The following is a 21,014-nucleotide window of genomic DNA, read 5'->3' on the forward strand; positions in this document are numbered from 1 at the left end:
ACCCATTCCCATTGGGCCCTATGGGGGCTCAAATGGGAATGGGGAAGGTCCGGGCCCGGGTTCCCTGAAGGAGGAATTAGCGCACCCTTCAAAACTCGAATGTCCCGGTAATTCCCCATTCAGGGAACCCGGAACCAGACACGGTTTTGGAGGCAGCCATGCCGCTAAGAACGGCATGGCTACCTCCAAAGTCGTAATGAGGCCCATGGTTTGTGGGATCATGAGTAGATGTATACACACGGACATAATTGAGAATGATTCCCATCAGTGGAAGGCCGGAGGTCTGTGCATCATCGTGAGACCCTACTTCACTCCCACCTTTTCTTTTTGCAACATGTAGAAGTGTGACCTGTACATCTGATGAACCAAAATTTCATTCAGGCATATGTGCTGCCATGATCTCCACAACCACTGTTGCAACATTGCCTTGCAAGATAAGTGTGAGGAGACTGCGACATATAACTGACCAGGGCACACTTGCAGGGTCACAGGTCCATTGACACTATGTGGAATGTACTACACTGAAATATCTATTGGCCTTCCATCTCGGTCCGATTGGAAGATGTGATCAGGCGTCTATGCACATAGTTGGTTGCTCGTCCATGTCTACCGGCAGCCAAGGCCAGGGAATGAATGACTGTGACATCATGCACACATTGCTGTGATTCTACGTGAGTTCTGATTGGCACTCACAATGGACGATTTGTGTGCATGACACTGTTGATCACGACCTCGGCGGTAACGCTAACGCTATTAGCGCGGGGGCTATTAGCGCAACCGCCATAGCCCCCAGCGCTTATAGTGCGGGATCACGAGTTGGGCGGACTTGGAAGTCCCCATTCCCCATTGAGCCCTTTCGGGAATGCCCCATTCCCCATTGGGCTCAATGGGGAAAATTTGCGCTCTTACTGTCGGCGGATTTCCAGCCGGTGGTAATAGCGCACATTTTCGGCGGATTTCCCCTCAGCCAAGAGCTGGGGCGAAATCCGCCGAAGCCCTGATTCGGGGGACCCTTAAATCCAGCAGTAATAGCGCTACCGCCGGATTTAAGGGTTACCGCCGAGGTCGTGATCAGGCCCTGTGAATGTGGACAATGAGATGTGTGTTGAATGCCATTGCCATACATACGAGTACTGGCAAGGCAGCGAAAGCCAGCAGACAGTGATGTGTACTGTGACAACAGCATAAACCACGCAAAGAAACCATGCAAACACCTGAATGCTGGTCAGCTGATGGAAATATACATGGTAGCCTTCATGCAGTGCCCATGGATGGCTGCCAACTTCAGCCAACTGTACACCAATGCATATGTGAGCATGTCATGCAAAATCCTATGCACACACTGTACACACAAATGCCACTCATCGGATGTGTCTTAATAGGCAACAATGACTTTGACAAAAAGCACCTGCTCACCTCCTGCCATATACTCATTCTCTGAGTGTGAGTAGGGGTGCAGCAATCCGAGGGGTAGAGGTCCACATGATGTTCCTGTGCATAGTCTGTGAGGATTTCCAGTTCGTCATTGGTGAAGCGCTTCTTCCTCAATTACCCCTAATCCTTCGTCTGTGCATGATCATGGGGTGGTATCTCTTCCTGCTCTCCAGGATGTCCCCTCCTGGCCCTTTTAGTCCTTAGTGGTGCTGGACCACCTCTAGGCCTCTGACCATTTCCTCATCCTGGTGTCGGGTCACCTGTGGGCTGAGGCTCACCACATACTGGGGGTGGGGCATGTGTGTCCTCACCATGTTCTCCTCCTGGATCAGGGTCATGTGTTTCCACAACACATCCTCCTCCTGGGGCAGGGTTATGTGTGGCATCATCACGCCCCATCCTCTCCCTTTTAGAGCTTTACCACTCATGGTGCCAACAAACGGAGAAGCACACACCAAGACATATACAGGCTGTGTGTTGGACTATGTAGAGTGGTCCTGCAAATATGTGTTATGTGGTGCATAGAGACACCCCAAACCCCAGAAATGCTTTACGCAATGCGTAGAGGGCCCAGAACAAAATAAATGAATACACAATGCCGTAGAGGCATCCCAAACCCAAACAAATGCATTGCACAATGCGTAGAGGACTCCACAACAAAAGAAATTCATACACGCTGCCATAGAGGTACCTGAAACCCCAAAAACACGTACGTGATGGCATAGATGCATCCCCTAACTAAAAGAAATGCAGTTTTGAATCACTCCAAAATGCGTGTCAGCGATGGTAAATCCCCCATCTCCATACCTTCTCGTGGACAACTGGTAATGCGTGTCACACCTGTTAAATATCCCTGTCACTGCTGTGTGCCCATATGCTCTGAGGCTCTAAGGCTCTAAGGCTCCTTACTCCTTTTTGCTGCCTCAAATGCAAAACAGACCTTCTTCCTGCCTCTGTGCCATTATTTGTGTCTCCTCCTGCCCTGTATTGCCTCCAAACCTCACCTTCTGCTGCTTCTGGTAGTGGGTGAGTGCCTGCCGCCCACCAGCACTATCCTGGAGGACATTCTGTTCAACCATTGCCTGTTCTTCTGGGTCAGCCTTGTGACCACCTCATCTGGCATCTTGGGACTTCCACCTCTATGTACCACCACCACAGATCCACAGCACATTGTGAGCTAGCCCACACCTTCCTCAGGGGTTGCCCTGTTCACCTCATCATCCTCCTCAGCTTCGAGCAGCACTCCCATGGCAGCGAGGCTGAGGACTGCCAACTTCACCTACACCGAAGATGGCATCCTGGTGGATCGGGTCCTTGCAAATTATAATTCCCTCTGCAACCCAGCAACATAGCTCGGGTCAGACGGATGTCTTCAGATCTGGGATCAAATCATGTCTGTCCTCAACATGGAGGGGGTGGCAGTTTGGTTCAGACAAGACCCTGAGGAAGTGGTGGGAGGACCTCAAGAACCAGAGTCATGATAAGGTGAAGGCGCCCCTCAAGGCCAGTGCCAACATGGAGGTATATCATGCTGGCTGCCATCGGATGTCATCCTGAGAGGTTCTACCCAGAGCTACACACCCAGATCCTTGATTGGTAAGTCCCTTTGGAAGCTGCTGGTGAGTACCCATTTTGTGCACTGCTGTACAGTGTATGTGTGTTGTGCAGAGCTATGCATGATTGCAGGGGCTCCCTTTTGGACACAGAATGTGAACTGCACTGATCTAGACTGGCAAACAGACTCCTGTCAATGTGTATATATGATGGCAGATATCTGTGAAGTGGACAAACTGTCACAACTGAATTTAAGGGAGGAGGATTTCAATCCCCTCTCCCGAACCACAGAAGCCAAATGGATCGACCCCTCCCACCGTGGTTGGCACGGGCGCCTGGATGTTCGAATTACAGGTAGCCACGTGGCAGCCAATGGGGGAAAGAAGGAGTTAGGGAAAAGGGATGGACCAATAAAGGGAAGGAAGGGAAGACAACAAGACATAAAACGACAAAAGACCCCTATAATTCCTGACTAGATACCTTAATACTCCTGCAACCTGACCTGACTCTATCTTCAGTAATTAATTAACACATAACACGCCACCTTACACAAATCGTGAGCAAACATGGATTAGCACAACATAATGCACATAGAAAGGCGTTTTAACTAGAAATGACTTAGAACCATAATACACTGATAATGAACAGAGAACATTGAGACGTTCACATGCCTCACCAAAACATGAATTAACATATTACACTGCACATAGAAAAAACTTAATACGGGAAATGCGGATTAGAAGAGTTGAATTTTCCCTGGTGCTTAGAACGTGAGGAAGCAATGTGCCGGCTACCAAACTGGCATTTATCTTGCCCAAAAACCAAGGACTTATGTGCCTGCACTTAACTTTTGGTCCGGACGTTTTCCTGAGACGTCCGGACATAAATACTTGAAGCTTTTGATTACTCCATGTTAATGCCGTAAACCGGCCAAGTGAACAAACATAGAAACACTTAACTGATGGTCTGGGAGCCTACTGCGGCTGACCCGGACCTGTAGCACTGGAGCAGATTAAGGAGCGTGTGCCGCCGCACCCCGGGATATAAAGATGCCTTGCGACATAACCGGTGTGATTCCTTCCCGCCACTCGCTTACACCTTCAGCGTTCCTGCTTCGCTCCTGCCGCTGTCGCCGCCGCCGCCCATGCTCTCCAACATTAATCAACAGCACATAAGCACGGGCGGGCGGCCGTTAAGAGCCTAATCCCTAATTGCAAAGTGCCGGCAGCAGAGTACCGACAGGCCCAAGGAACTACACATTTCCCCATGCCTGCTGGGAATTGTAGTTTTTAGATATGCCGTACCTGCTTCCTCCTGCACCACAGGCCCTTATTCCTGACACAAACTTAGGTATGTGCACTGTCATTTCTTGGTGAGTTTGTGCACTCGTGCACACATAATGTGAGATTATGATGTTGGGGCATGTGAGGGACGCGCATGTGTAAAACCTTTATTGGGGGCACATTTGCAAGTGAAGATTGCATCATCCACACTCAGTGGCTGAGACAGACACATGTGTATTGATGTCCAGGAATGTCATGTTGGTGCATTGACCTCTCAGGACAGGAGTGTCACCAAGAGATGAGGTGTGAGTATGCCATAGGTGCATGGACCTCAGCAATGTGTGTCTGTATTTGTGTTGCATGCTTACAGGTCAAACTGTCAGCGATGCATGTTTCTATATGTTATTGTGTGTACAGGTACCCAAGCAGGTGTCGTGTGACCTCTCTGCCCACTCACATGGCCATGCTGTGCATGATCAAATCATGTCAGGCTTGTGCGGTCCTGCATAGAACAGGGTGACTTGCCAGCAATAGTGTTCCCAGCAGTGTACCATGCATGCACAGGTCATATAGGAACTTCATTGAGAACTATGGGACCATAGCTTCTCCCTTGAATGTGATCACACCCAAATTCCCCAAGAAGGTCAGATGGAATGGGGAGTGCACTAAGGCATTTGAAGGACTAAAGAAAGCCCTTTGTTAAGCTCCAGTCCTAAGAGCTCCTGACTACAACCAATAATTTATTGTGCAAACTGATGCTTGCAATACAGGTATAGGTGTGCAGTTCTGAGACAGCTGGATGAAAAAGGCAGTGAACACTCAATATGCTTAGTCAGTAGAAAACTGATTGACCCTGAGAAAAGGTGGGCAACCATACACCGTGAATGTTTTGCCATTGTGTGATCTTTGAAGACGTTTAGACCATACTTGTATGGATCTAATTTTGTAATTCAAACTGACCACCAACACTTGAAATGGTTAATGCAAATGAAGGGGGACACTACTAAAGTGTTAAGATGGTCTATCAGCCTTCAGGGATTTGATTTTACCATGGAACACAGGTCAGGGTGTAATCACCAAAATGATGATGGTCTCTACAGAAAGTATGGCGACAGGAGTAAGTAGATCCATCCAGGGATGGATTAAATCCTCCTGTCCCTTAATCTGGGGGGACGAGTGTTAGGGAGAATTCTCAGAAATGTGATAATTCCTCTCTATCTTAGACCCCCAGCAACTTTGCTGGATTTTGAGCCTGGAGAGAGAGAGAGACCATTTTTCCCACTCTCTCGTGTATTTTTAATGTGATTTGAACTCTGTGTTTCTTTTGGTTGTGGAGTCTGACTAACTCCATAGGCATCATCCTTTACATTGTGTCACAGAGCACCTTCAATGCAGTGGCACAGGGAAGTCTTTCAGATTTCCCAAAGGTTTAAATACCTTCTCTTGGATAAAATACTGTTTCCAAGAGCAGTAAAGAGAAATTAACTTTACTTACATTTGTAACTTTCTAGACCCAGAACACATTATTTTACAATAGGGTGCTGAAGGGGTTACTTAGTATTCCCTTTGTCAAGTTTCTCATGTAACAATTTTATCATACCCTTTCCTCCATGAATGGCTGGTGGCAGTGGTTTACTTTTAACTACCGTGGTGTGCTTTTACCTCGGGCTGCGTTTTTGTCAAAATGGCCCCGGTCTCCTTTTTTTGCCGTTTATTTGTTGAAAGGTCCTTCATGAGATTTACCAGGTTTGGTCCCTTTGTTTGTTTTGTCCTTTGTGGGATTCACAAGTGAAGCCTGCCTCTGGCTCCAGGGTGTCTGGAGGGGGCAGAAAGCAAGGGAGGTGCCCAAAACTCCCTGTGCTTAGTCTCCTAGGAGACCAGAATGCACTCCTAGGTGATTGTCCGGCTGGCTGTCTGGCAGGACAGCCACCCTGCTGGGTGACTGACAGCTAGGCTGGAATAAATGGGAGAAAACTTCATAAAAGGATAGGCTTTGCGGCTTGGAAGGCAGAGTTGACCACTGGATGAAGGAATCCAAAGAAGAACTTGGGAGAGACACCTGCTGCAACTCCTGGACCGTTGGCTTGCCCGATGTAGCCCTGCTACTGTGCTGAAGCTCCGAAATTCGTCTCGACTAGAGAAGCCCTGCAAGGAAGACTTCTCTCCTAGAGTTGGTGGGACCAATCAACTCCAATGTAAGCCACCTGAACATCCTCTCGAAGCTGGTTGTATTTCCTCTGCAGTTGCTACTGGAACCGAAGAGCCAGGGAGAGGAACACCAGTTTGTGTGCGTTGCTTTTAAGTTGGCCAAGAGCTCCAGGAACATCCTCCAGACTCCCAGGAAGCAGGAGTGACCGAGCCTGAGCCCCCTCAACAGAGTGCTGCACCCCAGATGCAAGGAAAGACCATCTTGGCAGCCAAGAGTCTGCAGTGTTGCTATTTGCTGAGACGCGAGGAGCTGAAACTGCAAAGTACCACTGAATAGAAGTTAGTCCTTTTCTGTCACCACCCATCCCATTGTAGTGCAGGAATCTTCCAGACATCCTCCCTCTTGTCCCCACGACTGAGGCCCATGAACACAGGATCTGCAGAGCTGCACAGGAACAGAAGCCAGCTGGAACCTTTTTTCTTCTAATCAAAGGTACTGTAAAGTGTAAGAGAATTTACCTCTTGTTATGTAACCTCACTTGTTCTCAGTTGAGACTTGTAGTGGTTGCTTATGTAAAGTTGCTAACATCTTCTTTACCTCACAAGCCTAATCAGCTTGTGGCCCTGCTTTGATTTCTTCTTCCCACAAAGACTTCTAAAACATTGTGGAAGACTTTTACCCACCAGCAAGAAATGCTTCAGCTCATCTAGACTTTTGTCCAATTGACTTTGACCTGGCCTGGCTCCCTGAATGACTCTTCTTCCCTCTCACCGTGTGTTTCTGTCTTACTTCCAGGAAGGGGTTAAGTTACTTTGCATTGGGGGTACTTACCTGCTTCAGAATATTTGTGAGATCTCTTGTTTTGTTCTATTAACCTTTTTCTTTGACATATTCATAAGTATTGCTCTAAATCCAACAGTGATATATTAATGTCCACAGTGTCCTAGCTATTTAATTCACCTGAGAGTGTAGGAAGTGTGCCAATCCAAATGGGCATTTGCTGATTTAGAGAAACTAAGAGTGTGTATGTTGGAGTGTATTTGTGTGTTTCTATTATATTGCCCCTTCTGAAGAAGGCTTACTCAAACTGACTGTTTAATAAATTAATAATTGTTTAATCAAGAAGCCTTGTGTGTAAGAGTTTATTTGAATACTTGTCACTGTGAATCTCTGTGTAACTCCCCTCCAGCTCACATTGACCTCTCTTGAGATAAGCCTGGCTGCTCAACACAATACCAACCTGTGTAGTTCATACTTATATCAAAGGTTGGGTTCCTATTGCCAGCAGGTCAGGGTTGTTGTAGTGCACTCAAAGGGTACTGCATACAATCTTGCCTAACAAACATGATGAATATAAAGAAAGTGATGAAACAAGGGACATGCAGATAGAGAAGAAGCTAAGAGACAATAGAAGAGAAGGATAAAGCCAAAGATGTAACAATACTGCAGAACGAGTGGATGGGAGCACAGATATTACTAAAGTTAGACACAAAGGGCATCAATGGCGTTAGAGAAAGAGAAGGACAGGACAAGAAGCAAATGGAATGAGAGAGAGCATACAAAGAGGAGAAGGAGAAGGAGAGAGAGAGGAAGTGAAAGGACAAACAAAGAAGGTATGAAGAACAAAAGAAAGAGAAAAAGAGATTAAAGGAGATGAAACGTGATGATATAGAAACACAGAGATTGAAACAACATAGGTTGCAATGAAGGAGAGAGAAAGAAGAGAAAAGGGAGATGAGAAGAAGGGAAGAAGTATGGGAAAAAGGGATGACAAAATAGACCACTTGGTGAATAGATGTGTAGAGAAACCCCTCAACGTCCACACCAAAATAATACAACTCACTAGGGAAAAAGGTCCAGCACTCCTCTTGCAAGGAGAACACAGTTTTTTCCCCCACAAAAATAGAAATGTGCCAGCAAAGAACCATGCTGCCACGGAACATTATGGCACAATCAGTATAAGCAACACTTTATGAAGGCACACAGTGTCATAAGTGATGTAAATTACATTATGTACAAATTCAAATGGCTGGTTGGTGCAACCCTATACCTGCTCCATAGGGGATGCCAGGCCATTGGTCCCAGCCCCGTCCATCCATCTTCTTCCACGTGTGCTCCTCCTTGCGCATCATAAGTTACAAAGATACAAGTGATTGGTAAGCATGCAAAGAAAAACAATACATCTAACCTAATGTGCACCTGGTACTGCAGACATGGGCTAAGAGGATACTTCAAGGCTATCATATCTAACAAACTACATTTGGATTGCACACACTTTGGCGTCCACCCAAAGCACCCCACCCTCTCTTTCGCTATGTTTTTTTTATCCCTATCGTCCCATTGCAGCACAATTCACGTGACCCATAGTGAAGGCAACTGATACCTGTTTTTAGATCTTTTCTGAATGATGGTAGTGTGGGTCCTAACAGTATTATGGTTGATGGTCTGGGACTGACTAATACCTTGGTATGCTGGGGGTCCTGTGACAGGGTCTCTTGGGGGCTAATACTTAGAGCTGGGACAGGGAAGGTCGGAGGCTCAAGCCCTCCTTCTTGTGGAATCGCCTTTCACAGAGCACTCTCAACCCCCTCATGGTCTTGTAGGGCGCATTCCTTCTGGGATACGAAATGTGGGCAACAAGAGACAATGAAGGGTCCATAAATCTCTAGAGCTCTGCCATTTCTCACCAGTGCTGAAACTACAACCTATTCCTGCATGCATGTGCTTTATTTCTGTGTGTGTGTGTGGCTCAGGTCTATGGCCCCGGCTTCAGCACAAAACTAGACTTTGATTCCAATATGACTGCTACTATCTTAGATGACATTTGGTTCCCCATGCATACCAGAGAAAAAACATAAACCACCCTACCCACACTATGGCCCCTAGTGAAATCCCCCTTCCCACCTGTAAACTTCCACAGCCCCTACTGCACACTTCCAGGCTTCTGCCTCATCCAAAGGCGATGGTGGGTCTTGGATGATCGCCCCCCTTCTCAACATTCACCCTTTCATTAATATTACATTAACAAACTCCCATGTGGGACCCTCTTCCTTTTCACCCCTTCTTTCTCTTTCCAATCTTTCATCTTCCAAGTATGGAGGTGAACCTTCCTTTGATACCCATGCCCTACATGCATGCTGTAAACTCTCGCCTGATAGCACTTATTTCTTGAGGTACATGGCATATATAAACCTTCTATCCCCTGCTAAATCTACCCAGTGTTCTGTGTAATTCTCGGGGTCAGGTGGGGAAACTGTGTTAGTACCTGGGGGGTGAAGATGTTGCCCTACTACAACCATACGTGCCTTGTTTGGATCATCAGTTTATGTGCCCTATCCTTTGTACTGCAAGGTGCCTCCTGTACCTCAATTGAGACCATATTCATTGCACTGCTAGGCACTGTTTTGGCACAGCATTGAAGTCTCAGCTGGCAGATGCAAAAGATCACCAACACAAATAGTATTACGGGAACCAGCATCTTCACGATAGCTTCCATCCAAGATGGCGCCCATGAAAAGAGGTTGTAAAACCAATTATTCACCTGAATACCAGGTTCTGTTTGCACGTGTGCACTTATGGTTTGCTCGACATCTATTATGTTGGTGGCGATCTGCTCTCTGCATGATTAGGAGGTGCGTAAGTACAGCAAGAATCACCAATCTTCTTGCATACCCCTCCTTCCATAGTCATGAGGAGGTCTAGTACATGACGATTCTGCAACGCCATCAGTCGGAATGGCACGCATTTCCATCTAGATCGTGTTGAGACCCTGTTTGGTGTCATTAGACAGCTGTATTACTTCCCAACACATAATCTGCTGCCACTTGGAATTTGCTGCAGTCTGTTGTAACAAAAGGGACAGACTAGGACGTGGAACCCAGGGCTAAAGCGTAAGGTGTGTCACTGGAGGGGCAACCGCTGGTCTAAGTTATGTCATACTGTTAGTTGTGCATGCTTCACTATTCATCATATGTTGTGGTGGTGTTAAAAAACTCACTGGTGACCGATACTTTAATCAGGAATTGAGGTACAACGGTAATAAGGGCAGTTCGTAAACAAATTACACACTTACTGAAAGCCTTATTTGAATGGCTTAAACATGAGATTTGTTTCATGTTCTTCAACATACTGGTTGTAAAACTATAAAGGTGGCACACACCACATTGCTGTGGAAAAAAAATATATAATCAGAGCATACGTCTCAGATTTATCATAAGCCAAACATTTTTAAACAAACAACAGTTTCAAACTCCACATTGAATTTAAATGCAGTGTGAGTGGAGGCAATTGCATCACTTTGTTAAGAACCAGTACAAACGTATGCATATATTCAGTAAACATAGTGGTATTGATGAACATATAATTAAAGAAAGAGTGATGTAATCAGATAGGACGGGGTGGACAACAAATGTATGTCCTTCTATACAAAGAATCCCACTGGGCATGGTTGAGTGGTGAACAATCCTGAAGTCTGCACTCATGAAAACAATAGGGAATTGAAGAAAGTTTTTTCCTTGCTGTACAGTCACTATTGATATGATATTTCTTTTAACAATTGTGAGGAAATAATTCAACCTTCTTCTTCTTAGCAACTTTTCTTTCTGTCCCCTTCTGGAGATCTTGGATGTGCAATATCTTGTTAAATCTACTGTTGGTCCCCACAGCAACACTTCCTTCATTGTAAAAAACATAGTTCATATTCTTCCTGATTTTCACTTTCACTGGTTTGTCTATTGCTTCGATCAAAATGAGATTTGCCACCTGCGTATTCCAGCACCTACTGCCCATGCTGTTCACTTTGTCTAATATTTCTCTGAATTCTACTAATCCTCTTGCCATGCAGCTCATTGTAATTTCTTGCCACCTGCTTGCCATGAACCTCACGCCTGCCAACTTTATATATGGTGTTTGCAGGCACTGTACGCTTGTAGGGATTTGGACACATTGACGTTGATCAGTATCTATTACTTCTAGTTGCATGCTTCGTTCCTGGAAAGTGCTTCGAAATACTGTTGGGAAGGAGATTAACCTAACCAAACAAACAAAACCAGAAGAGGCCTAAGCACTGATGATAGAGAGACCCACACTGTTAGCTCCCACATAAACTATCCTTTGTTCCACAACTCTTGCCAATTTGTGTTATCCTGAGAAGGAATGTGCACTGCAAGGCCGCAAGACAGTACCAGCCTCCTTACAGTGCACATTCATCACAGCCTGGTCAAAGCAGGCATCCAACCACCACCCGCCAACCATGAGGTGTGGCACTCACAACAGTCCCAGTCCAAGACCCCTGAATTCCACGATAGTAGGTGAACCCAGGCCACCGACCATAAACTACTCAGCCATTAAAGACCTATGGAAACAACCATATCATCTTAACCCGACTATGAGAAGATTTGTAATGCGAGGTACAGGGAGGAATACATCATAGTTCGAAGCAAGGGTGGAAGCCTGGGGTGCGGTAGTGCGATACAGAATGAGTGAAGCATGTGTGGGTCAGCCCGATCTTAAGACTCCCTCTGTGTCAGTCCCCGAGCCTCCCAGGTGCACGGCATAATGATAGAGTAGCATTGTCTTACATAGTAACTAATTGCTTACTCAGCCTTGGTTCGTTAGAGATGAGGATCCCAGCAGACCCCACGTGATGGAACATGGACTGACCGGGATGGGACCATTTGCCTGGCATCTCCCTTGGAACAGGCCTACCATGCATAAGGTCACACCAACCAGCCATGCAGGTTTTTACTGTAGATGTTTACGTCACTGATGACGATTTGTTTCCTTATAACATTCTGCTTGTATCATTTTTTGGCAGAACGTTCTTCAGCAGCAGAGTTATTTGATGGCATACCTATTTTTCATGTGATTAAAACTTAGTATCCTTTCAAAACTCTCTTGGCCTCTTTTTCCGAACATAGGTAACAACTTGCATTAACTTTCATTTAACCCACATAGCTCATGTCTGTCTATCAACTATTACTTAGCTCTGGATGGTGCACATCTTCTGTTGCATCTAACCCAAGTCATCGGTATTGATCATATTTAGTCCTTCTAATTTGTCTTTTAAAAGCTTTGGCCCACCAAAATGTGAACCCCTAGGAAAGGAAGTATAATATTATTATGTTAGAGAACACATTAGATAACAATAATAATTAGAGCACATTTTCAACATTACCTATACATTCCTGGGTAACAAGTGTATTGGTAACAGATCCATTAGACTGTGTGTGTCGCGGCCACGTTATTATTAATTTCAGTTAAATTTGCAAAATTGTCATGTGTAAAAGAACCCAAAGAGCCATTAGTAAAAGATATGTTAGTAATAGTTGGGTTTCTTACTCTCCCTTTTTATATGACCACACCACATAAGAAATCCACCCTAAAAATATTCCTAGTCCAAACATAGAAATAGAAAATACACAAGCTACCCAATGCAGAACACATATGTATGTGGGTGAAAACACTGTTATAAGAGAATCATTTTGAAAATGAGGATGCTGCTTCTTACAAATGAAGGTGTTGGACTCCTGTATATCCATTGCGAGATAAGTAGATGAAAGAGAGAGAGAGAAAAAGAATTGAGAGAAAGAGAAATAAAAGAGAGTGTGAGGGGGCATGGTATCACAAGTAGACACTGACACAAGAGTTGCACATTTCAAAACCTTTATTGTTAGATTCAAGGGGGTTGGATAATCTCCCCTCTGGCCCTATAACTAAGATGGGAGTAATTTCGACCATCAAATAATAAAGACACAGTCCTAGTCAGTTTTTGTCAAACAATAAAGGCATATACGAACAAAAACCTAATGCCTGCTTTTCACTCTAATACATAATAATGTGTAATAGGGATATGTATCTAAAAAAGGAAAAATCAGTGGTGAAACAAAATATAAGAATGGCAATATAAATCTACTTGTCCCCACGTTGTATAGCACAGGGTTAGATGGAACACTTGATGGGTGAACACACTTTGGCTTGCAAACACAGGCGGCTGGCTCTGCCCTCCAGAGCCTTCTTGGCCATACATGTCTGAGTCACAGGTTCACAAGTTTAACTTCTCGGGTTCCCATCACTCAAGGCCAGGTCACACTTCAAGTTTCTACACAGTGTCAACAAAAAGTTTCTTAGTATAGTATTTTGTCACAGTTCACTACAGGTTTCCCACAATTGGGCTCAAACTTCTCCGTCTTGGTGGGGTTACCTTCCCCAAGCTTTCTTCACATTCCACACTATAAGTTCCCCTCAGCCAGGATCAAACCTTTTGCTTTCACTTCTCACATGGGTCTCCCTCAGTCAAGCTCAAACCCTCTTTGCCTTTAACTTTCACTTCACACATGGGTCTCCCTCATCCGGGCATGGCCCCTCTTTGTATTTCAGCCATCACACAGTTTCAAAACTGGGAGGATTTTTGCTCTCACCTCCACATGACCACTTAGCCACTCCTTTCATTCTTTACTTCCACTTTACATATTTTCTTTCAGTTCCAATGTCTCTTTGAGAATGTACTTACTACGTATGACCTGCTTTCATATCAATTGCTCCTAGATCAAGTCTTTCATACTTTTCTTTGATGCATTTTTGTTGATACATTCTTTCTCTCACTTCTCGCTGCCTCTGCAGATTTAAAACATTTCACAGAGACTTTTGATTGGGCAATCTCACTTTGCCAGAGCAGTCTGCTACTTTGTATTTCGTATTCACATGAAAGACCAAAGAAATATCGAGGCTGAGTACCACAAATGAAATACACCAATCACGGGCTGAAAAGATACAGTTTGCAAAGCAAAACAGATCGCTATCTGGCTCCCAACACCTTGCACTGTGTACCAGCCGACACAGTGAGGAGTGAGAGTGCTGGACATCTAAACACATGCATATTTATGTGATTTCTACAATATTGTCCAGCCTCTTTCCACGTTACTAATTTGTGGGCTAGAGTTTGTGCCTAGTTCACATGACAGATGTTACAATATTATGCAAAGGATTAAAACAAGTGTACATTTCCATGAAAATACAATGATGTTGTAGGGTCTCGGATCCACAGTAAGCCTTATTCAAAGAGTCACTACAATGCAGTTTGGCTAAAGCATACAATAAAAGTTTACTCTTCATTGTTTTGATGTTTATATGAGGATGAGGCATGTGAGCACAGACAACACTTGAATGGCAGTTTGTATGAAGCGCAAGGTTTCTTTGCATAGGTTAAACAGTCGGCTCTCAGTCAACCTAAACATCAACAAAGCTCAAAGGTTGCTTGGCTCGACTGCAAGTCAAAAACACAGTCCACCAATTTAGAACATGGAACAAGAGTTGAAATCAAAATGGTGGATGAGTCTTAAAATGGCGGCGAAGCTAACCCAAAATCGGAACTTTGAAAGGTGGTTTTCTGTGTAATGCGAATGGTCTTAGGCCAATATTCATAATAAGGAGGCACTATATGATTACGGTTTAACAAACCCTCCTTTTGGCCTAAGACAAGAGCTTTACTCGATCATTTGCTTTACTCAAAACCGCACGTCACAATGTCCATACATCCTGAATCACATTCTTCAGATATATCAATCGCCATCCTTGACAGTGATATCCTTCATTACAAAAACATTAGTCATTTTCTCAGCTGCATGTATTTTTGGTCCCATCCAAGTGTCGCCAAGTGTGCTGTTTGGCGTTTGGACCGGACTCATATGGGACCCTGTGTTTAACTAGGACTTTCCTATCTGCAAAAGGCTGTATGCGCAAGAGAAAGCCCTTTCTTTTTCTATGCGGCGAAACGCTGCCTTCTGGACTTGTGCTTAAGGACTACAAAAACAACAGTAATTATTTTTGCAAGCAATTTTAAGTGTGTTGTTACATGACTGTGGGCTGTGGGCTGGGCTGAGCTGGGCTCCAGTGAGCTCGTAGTAAGTCTGGGCTGGGCTGGGCTGGTAACTCCTCCCTGGTTATTACATCCCGCCTGCAAGCCCTTCATAATTCAAACACCTGCCTTCTGACATGTATTTTTATTTTCTTCTGTTTCCTTTCTTTCTCTACCTAGATGCACGGCGTGTCATAGACACACCCCCTTCATCAAGCCATTCCCAGAAACCTCTATAAAACCTGCATGCACGTGCATCCTGCGTGCGCATCCAAGTGTCGCCAAGTGTGCTGTTTGGCTGTGCGGATGAGGTGCCGTGAGTGGGCTAAATAACTCGGGTAAATACAGTCATTAACGACCTTTTCATTGATTTTGTGCTGGCGCGTGATTGTCCTTTCTCAGAGTGCTATTATTGTTAAAGTGTGAGCCTTTTCTATTTATTTTCCCTCGTCTTTGCTTTTTTGTTTGTGTTTTTCCCATTCACTAAACTCATATAATCCCTCCTCCCCCTCCCCGTTTTTGCTCCCAGCCCTCCCCTCCAGATATAGTTACTGCCTGAACTCAGAGGTGTGGGCTTCTGGGCAGCTGTGTGGAGGTGAGGCGCTGGTTAATGGGAAAAGTGTGTTTTTCTGTAATTTTTCGACATGGCCACAGTCTTAAAAAATGGGAAAATGTGTCTTCCGACCCAATTCCAAAAAACCCTAACACTGATCCATCAAATGAGGGCCAATGCTCCCCTGCATTAAATAACGGAAATAATACGGCCAAACTTAAGGCTGAGAGGGAGATAGGATGTGATACAAATGAACAAAAAGAGAGCTTTATGGATGTGAGTCGGGAGGTGGGGGCAGACAATGCCCTGTTGGGGAATGTGGCAGTGAATAATCACCTAAAGACAGGCATTATACAGGAAGTGGAACTATCTCACATGATCGCACAGGTACATGCAAGGGACAGGGGAAATGAGTCAGAGGATGAGTATGACAAATTTACTCCAGTGAGTTTATCGTTTGACTCACAAGTTCCCATTCACAGAAGTTTCTTGAGTATTCGAGAGACTCAGTCTGAACAACAGTCTGTGGAGCAACTGGTTGAGTCGGAGGACACAAAACTGGATGTATCAATGATGTCACAAACTGTGAAATTAGAACTGAGCAAACGTGTAATGCTCTCAAGAGGACCCTCCACCTCTGTCAACGCAGCATGTAATTGTGTTGACAAGGTTCATCTCTTTAGTACCGTTCCTCGAATACAGACCCTAACTCCACACAGAATATTCTCTGCCAATGCGAAATTCCCTCTCCCCTCAGCATCAATTTTTTCTTAGGACAGGGGGCAAAAATGGCCTTTGGAGGAAAATATGGACTTGCTTACACAAGAGGGTGAGACGGGTCCAAGGGTGCATAATGAAATTTTGATTTCCGAGCCCAGAATTCATTCACCTCCACCTAGGGGCTCTTTGACTAGTTCCCCAAATCTGGGGAACAACGACCACTTTGAGGAATCCTTGCCAGTAATCTCTAGGATATTAAATCTCCTTGATAAGGGACATGAGCTGACTCACTGGGAAATCAGAGATCTGAAACGGGTTGTATTAGACTCACAAGCCAAACTCAATCGGAAGGTTTCCTGATGGGTAAAATCGGTACCGATATCCCAGGAGTGGGGAAACCTACTCTATCTTCCCATGTGACAGTTAAATCCCAGAGTTCTCAGACTTGTGTAATCCTAAACAAACAACTAAGATACAGTTTAGCATTAGCAACAACAACTAAATCAACAATGACTGACTTTGCTTCTGCAAACAACAGTCTAAAAACATGTGACAAAGGGGAAAAACAAATTCTTACAGTAATGAAAGAACTCTACAAAAAAATGAATGAAGTAGAACAGGGAGTATCTACTCTGATTCAGTCCTCTTCCCTCAAAACAACTGGTGGGGAGGGTGAAAAGAACGTGGTGACACTAAAATCCCCCCTGATCTTCCAGTCAGCCCATCAGTTTTAACAGATCTTCTGGAAAAGTCCAAAGATGTAAACAACTCACTTGCGGGCTCTCAAAATACAGAAGATGTTTCAATGCAAGAATGTGAGGGCTATTTGCTTTCAAGACGCCAAAAACGATTGGCTCTGAAAGAAAAAATAAGGCAGCTAAAGAAAAACCAATTTCCGGACAAGGTACAAATAAAAACCAAAGAATGCAAAGTCGTGACAAGCGAGGTGGCACTGTCAGGCTTGATAAAGCTTAATGAAGAAAGTCGAATGGCTTTGCAGGTGCATAATGTAAGCCCTGTTCCAAACCCTCCAAGTCCAGTCTTGGATAATAAAAAAATTAAAAAATCACAAAAAACAAAAAAATACAAAGACAGAAAAAAGGGGGAGGAAGAGTGTTACAGGTGGAAATATATCTTCTGGGCCTGAGAACAAATCTCTTCCACCCAGTTTGAAGGGGGAGGACACTAAAGAAGTAAAACAGCTCCAATTATCTAACTTCTACACAGTACTGGAAAAATCTACCTCAAGTCAAATTTTACCGCAGGAAATTCACAATCAGAAAGAGGAAGTACCACCGACATCTTTGGAATCTAACAGATTGGGCTTTACCTCTCAACCACGGGTCGGCAATCTGGATCCCCTACTAACAAGGGATGTTGTCTCCTGGCTTCTGCCGGTCAAGGCTCCAAATTTAGAAATGGAACCAGCTAACACAAAGAAAAGGGAGGACATGGACCAGGTTTCACTGGGGTTAAAAACTGTTCCACAAAAATTAACAGAAGTACCAGGGAAAGAAAATAGTGACCTCCCAATGATTATTAAGAAAATTCTATTGGATCTGTTACCGGATGCATCTAAGCTTAAAAGTCAGGATCAATGGGAAAGTCAAGAGGAAGGAAACAGTAACTTCCATCAGGACCATGAGGAGGTTTCCCTCAATACTAATATGCAAGGTGAGCAGTCTATGAAATACCATACTCGGATAACCCAACCAACTATGGGGGAAAACTCACAAAGGGTACAAGGGAACTTATCGGAACAGCCTTTTAACTCCAGAAATAGTCAAACAAAACACTATCAAGAAGGTGATGCTAGTTCTATTCACCAGCCAACACCACCATTTCACATTAAAGATAGTGACTTGTGTAATATGACCGAGCGGCAACCGGCCCTTCCAGACTATCCAAGCATTTTGCTATATAATCTCTGTGACATTGGTGGTCCACCGTCCCTAAATAGGGCTTGTATCCTCTCACTGTTTAATGAGATTCCAAAATTGAAACTAATCTCCTCGGCAGATATCTGTTTGGTGGACTGTATTCACCCTTCGCGGTTGGATTACGTGAGAATAGTCCTGAGGTCTCAAAACATCTTTGACCTCATAACCCAGGAGACGGAGCACTTTAATAAGATGGGGTATGATATCCTTATCTTTAGTTATGGCTGGGATATCGAAAGGGGTACGAAAGATCAGAAACCCATTGCGCCACCAATGCGGGAGGAGGGTCGTATAAGTAGGGATGTGAATATCCCGTCAAGGGGAGGTGATGACCAAGATTGGAGATGGTTAGCATTATCCCTGCGAGAATCCATCTCTCAAATCCAAACCATGCAAAAGAAACTTCAGTTGCATAGACCTTACGCAGAGCTGGCAAATTGTTTCTTGGAACTCTAGGGGCCATTCAATTTTGATGACCTCAAATGTGGTATGCACCAAATTTAAATTCATGGATGTAATCTGTATCCAAGAAACCTGGTTGACAGTTCCGCTTTATTTTGACGGTTTTGAATGTAGATACCAATACGCTACAACTGGGCTCCATGGTAGGCCATCTGGCGGCCTATTAACAGCAGTAAAAATAGCTAATGGAACGCGTATAATGGAATCTCTAAATATTGTGAGCGGTATCTTGGTGACTATACTGGAATATAGGAATTTTAATTGTTTGAGTTATATGTTAGTAATGAACATTTACTATAATCCGCTAAAGAATGCAATGGAACATTTTTTGCCATCCATTAATACTTGCCTTTTGAACATGCTGCTCAAATATAGATGCCTTGCCATCATAATATTGGGTGATCTTAACTCAGAAATCAAATATGGTGTGGGAATGCTTAAGAGGATGGCCTCTTCCATTAGAACTATGGGATTTTCGGGACCGATAGATGGGGCTCCTTTTTCCACTTCCCATAAAAGTATGCAGGGGCACATCTGGTCCAAACTTTTCCATTCCTGGGGACTCACTCATATGAACTCTGTATTTGAAACCTCAGCAAATGAGCATACATGGTCAAATGGCATACAAAAATCAACAATAGATCATATGTTCCTATCAGATCGACTTGCAGCTCGTTGTGTTGACTTTTGTGTGGGTGAATCTTACACAAGTGATCATAGAACTTTGGAGGCTAAATTGTATTGGAATTCTGTTAAAAAGATCCAGGACTCCCTCCCAACTCCTATGATAGTGTCGTGCAGGGGGAATAGGATTAGATGGCATGATGGCAACATAGGGAAATTAAATTCCATCTTTCTCTATTAGCACCACTGTATGACACAACAAGACAAACACTATTTTCGGTTCCCTTTTTTGGTGAATATGTTAAATGTCCAATTGACAGTTCCATAAAACCTAAAAAGGCAGGAAATATAAGATCCCTACATGTTCATATCTACGATCCTATGGTAAGGGCAAAAAAAAATTATATTAATCGCCAAATCAGAGCAATCCAAAAATCCAACCAACAACAGGATATAAAGTTAACGGGAAACAGTTCTATTAAACAAGCAAAAAAAACTGGTTGAAATGCCATAGGATGTATGTGCTGGAGAAAGACAACACAGCAATGCTAATGGCGCTAAGGGATCCATCTGCCCGCCATTTCTGGACGTTAATTAACTCGTTGGAAAAAACACAGGTTATGCAACAAACTGTGTGTGTACAGGAGGATGTCTGGGCCACTCATTTGTCCACCTTGTATGAAGGAAAGTTTGCTATGACTAATAGCCTTGAAACAACTAAAATGGGAAACTGGCTATGTAACTTCGATGTCGAAGACATAGAAAAACAGATTAAGGCTTCTAATACCTCTCGAGCTGCAGGCCCTAATGGGCTTACTAATAGTACTCTCAAGAGAAACCCAGAACTGTGGGCTAAGGCTCTTTATATATTATTTTCAGACATCATGCTGACGCACACCATTCCTTCCTCCTGGAGGATCTCCTATATTGTTCCGATATACAAAAAAGGGGACAGAAGAGGCCCATATAATTACCGCCCGATATCTATCATGGATGCAGATTCAAAAGTATTTGCAGGAATAGTCCTTCTGAAAATCGAGGAATGGATGGTAGAAAATAGGATACTTTGCATGCAGCAATTTGGTTTCCGAGAAGGGATGGGCACCGAAATAGGGGGCTTAATCTTTACTCTTTTTTTGGAAAAGGCGTGTAAGAAAGTCGCCACCCCCATATATCTAGCCTCAATCGATCTTTCCCTTGCGTTTGACAAGATGGATCGGGTAAGACTGTGGTCGAAATTGGCTTTAATGGGTATTCCTTCTGGACTCCTGACCATACTCATCAATTTACATGAAGCTCTTCCATTCAAATTCGAGTAAACCTTTCAGGGGATCTGTCACGGCTTATACAAACAGGTAATGGTTTGCAACAGGGGTGCCTGTTTGGACCCACTCTCTTTAACCTATACATAAGAGATGTGGATGGGCCTATAACCACAGCA

The sequence above is a fragment of the Ambystoma mexicanum genome, chromosome 2p (assembly GCF_040938575.1).
Source record: "Ambystoma mexicanum isolate Mex_15411 chromosome 2p, UKY_AmexF1_1, whole genome shotgun sequence".
In the NCBI taxonomy this organism is placed as follows: Eukaryota; Metazoa; Chordata; class Amphibia; order Caudata; family Ambystomatidae; genus Ambystoma; species Ambystoma mexicanum.